Source organism: Corylus avellana, chromosome ca2, assembly GCF_901000735.1.
Source record: "Corylus avellana chromosome ca2, CavTom2PMs-1.0".
Classification (NCBI taxonomy): Eukaryota; Viridiplantae; Streptophyta; class Magnoliopsida; order Fagales; family Betulaceae; genus Corylus; species Corylus avellana.
The window spans coordinates 42,017,151-42,020,802 of record NC_081542.1 but is presented as its reverse complement, the minus strand read 5'-3'; the positions used below and the strand labels follow the sequence as shown (position 1 = coordinate 42,020,802).

Below are 3,652 nucleotides of genomic sequence, written 5' to 3'. Positions count from 1 at the left end.
AACCATGATCAAAAACTCATCTAAACTCTTTTGTTACCAAATCAGTTACCAGCATTCATTTCACGACCTAAATCCATAAAATCATAATAAAATTATTAAATCATAATCAATAATCTTTTCTAAATCCTTGAGATACCTTAAAATATATTTTTATCGATCGATACTCAAAAAAGTTGCCGATAATCCAAATGAGTAGGTACTATACATCACAACCTATCTTTTATATATATATATATATCCCCAATTTGATTGTAATACTAAAATCCTCAAAATTATTACACTAAATTGATTTTTTTTAAAAGGCGATGACATAACAAACAAAAACTATTAATCATTAGAAAAATACTCAAGTATCATTTATTAAGGACCACAAAAATACAGACTCTACTTAGCCAGAACGTGGCTTTCCAATACTTTTTTTTTGTTGGGTCAAAAATCTTGCATAACCTTATAACCATTGCTTTGATATAGGAGGATAGCTTTTGGATCTGCTATATAGGGGTTGCAGTGGAGTGCCACGGGTGCAAACAAATTGCATACACTACAAGGGTCGCCGCTAATGAGCAAAATGTCGCCGCTATTGATCAATAGCGGCGACCCTTGGTCGCTATTCAGTTGCTGGTATTAATCCGCCACTGATGATCAATAGCGGCGACATTTGGGGTCGCCGCTATTGAGGGGTCAATAGCGGCGACTTTTAGTCGCCGCTAATGACTTTTTCTTGTTGCCGCAAAAAAAAAGTCAAAATGGGCCGTTTGTCGCCGCTGATGATGGTCAATAGCGGCGACATTCTTGTTGCCGCTACTGATGTTTTTAAATAGCGACGACAAAAAAGTCGCCGCTATTGATGGCCAGTAGCGGCGACCATAAAGTCGCTGCTATTGACAGTCAGTAGCGGCAACTATAAGGTCGCCACTATTGACAGTCAGTAGCGGCGACCATAACGTCGCCGCTATTGATATTGACTATCAATAGCGGCGACCTTGCTATTGATGGACAGTAGCGGCGACCATAACGTCGCCGCTATTGATATTGACCATCAGTAGTGGCGACATCTTGGTCGCCGCTATTGATAATCGTAAGGAAAAAAAATCATTAGCGGCGACCTTGAGGTCGCCGCTAATGATAATTTTTTTTTAAAAAAAAAAAAACCTGCTTATAATAAATGTTGTTATATAGCAGTTATGAGAATTACATCAAGCCTATTTATAGTCAAATCGCTAGAGATAACTAAAGTTAATTGGTGCAAGCATTGCATATCTATGAAAGGACAAGTGGATTCAAGGATTCACTTCTTATCATGAAACAAAAAGTGAGGGAAACAATAACACAAAATAATGACATGTTGGGGACGTCCGGACAATAAGGTTATAATCAAAAGTAAACTCATGCCAAGTCAATCAAACTAAACCACCCAATCCAAGGCTTGCCTTTGAATTGTGGACCCTAAGAGCAACAAACCTTACATATATTGAAGGGTTTGAGTCCTCACCTATGAGCACAAACTATGTCCAAAAAGAAATAAAGGACTTCATCTCATCAAGCAAAGGAATAATAGTTAAACCATTAAAACAAGTTGGTGCAAGTATTGCATATGGAAGGACAAGTGGATTCAAGGATTCACTTCTTATCATGAAACAAAAAGTGAAAGAGAGAAACAATAACACAAAATAATGACATGTTGGGGATGTCCGGACAATAAGGTTATAATCAAAAGTAAACTCATGCCAAGTCAATCAAACTAAACCACCCAATCCAAGGCTTGGCTTTGAATTGTGGACCCTAAGAGCAACAAACCTTACATATATTGAAGGGTTAGTCCTCACCTATGAACAAACTATGTCCAAAAAAAAATAAAAGACTTCATCTCATCAAGCAAAGGAATAATAGCTAAACCATTAAAACAAGTTGGTGCAAGCATTGCATATGGAAGGACAAGTGGATTCAAGGATTCACTTCTTATCATGAAACAAAAAGGCTATGAGGGAAACAATAACACAAAATAATGACATGTTGGGGACGTCCGGACAATAAAGTTATAATCAAAAGTAAACTCATGCCAAGTCAATCAAACTAAACCACACAAAAAAAAACACTATGAGCACAAACTATGTCAAAAAAAAAATAAAGGACTTCATCTCATCAAGCAAAGGAATAACACTATCTTTTATCAAATGCTTCTAGTATTTGCTATTTACATGCTTGCAAATTCTTATAAAAATAAGAGCAACTCACATAACGGTGGAACATCTCTACAACCTTTACAGAAGTTGAGAGAAATCTTTGGCCGAGAAAGAAAGACAAAAGGGAATCTAATATACATGTAAAAAAAAACAAGTAAAAAGCTCATAAAAGACAAACACCTCATACCAGTTTTCATCACAAAGCTAGCAAACAAACAACACACAATCGCTTCTTGGGGTGTCAAACTAGTTGTTAGATCTAACTATAAGCTGGGTCTAGCTCACTGATCTGAAACAAACAATCACATGAACAAACTAAAACAAAAATTAAAAAAAAAAAAAAAAAGAATTAACTAAGACTAAAAGCAATTCTTTTTTCCTGAAACAAATAACTTAAGACAAAAAAAAGATTGTCGGCCTTAATTACCACAATCAAACACAAACACAAACTTATATGATTAATGAGGCCACAAACGCAAACCAACAAACAAATATAATCAAAAACCAAACACTCCAATTCACATTCTACTCATCCTTATAACTCTAACTTTCTGATCGATCCCCAGCAGAAAGGATATTAGAAAGAAATAACCTACATCTATTTGTAAGGATATTAGAAATGCCTGTTCTTTAGATCTTCAGGGTTCTTATGCCAATGTATAAGCTCATATTACCTGCAGCATAAGAAAAACAAGCGACCAAAAAATGACATACATAAGCTGCAAAATAGAAATTCATAAATAGTTCTTCAATGCAAAATGCTTTAGACTTAATGAAGCATACACAATTCCGGGAGTGTTAAAACAAAACAAATTCAAAGCTTAGTTTAGTTTAAGAGGAAGCGAAGCTTTCAAGCAGATATAGAAGATAAACCAAAATAAATCAATAAAAATTAATGGAAAATATTCCAAAACCCCTCTTGTGCTTTTTTGGATTTTGTAAATTGGGTTTATGCACATTTTAAATCTAAGACTGCTATCAATTTTTTCCTCAAATAAATAGCAAAAACGACATGGAAATACTATTATGCCATTTTTATTGAAAATTTTAAAAAAGTCCCAACCCTTTTCTGACTCCTGTGTTTACATTAACCAACATTAATTAAGTTCAATAACAAACCCCATATAAGAAGCAAAATTTTGTCTTTATTCTTAATAATCAGTTTAAATAAATTATTAGCAAGCAGAATGTTCATCATCTTACCTGAATAACAATTGAATAAGGGGGAGGCATGTGGAGAGCTGCCCCGCACTGTGAAAACGACAGTCGAACCTGCAAATTATCAACAGAGAAACAAGTTTCAATTTCTGGAAAAAAAAATAATCCAACACAATGACAAACTCATTCAGGGAAGCTTGATTTATGTCGGCCAAAATCTTGCCGGTCAGTTTAAATTGCAGTTGCTCACCAGATACCTTGTGAAATACTACCGGAGAGAGAAACGTGCGCGGCGTCGGAGTGAGAGAGAG

At 35.2% G+C, this 3,652-nt stretch overlaps 1 long non-coding RNA gene across 1 annotated transcript; it reads right to left on the bottom strand.

Annotated features, from left to right (window-relative positions):
* Positions 1-2,731: 2,731 nt before the first annotated feature.
* Positions 2,732-3,652, bottom strand: LOC132171984 (uncharacterized). Its single transcript, XR_009439101.1, has 3 exons — positions 3,592-3,652; positions 3,387-3,455; positions 2,732-2,857 (listed from the first exon to the last, which is right to left on the bottom strand). It is a non-coding gene; the product is annotated as an uncharacterized LOC132171984 (long non-coding RNA).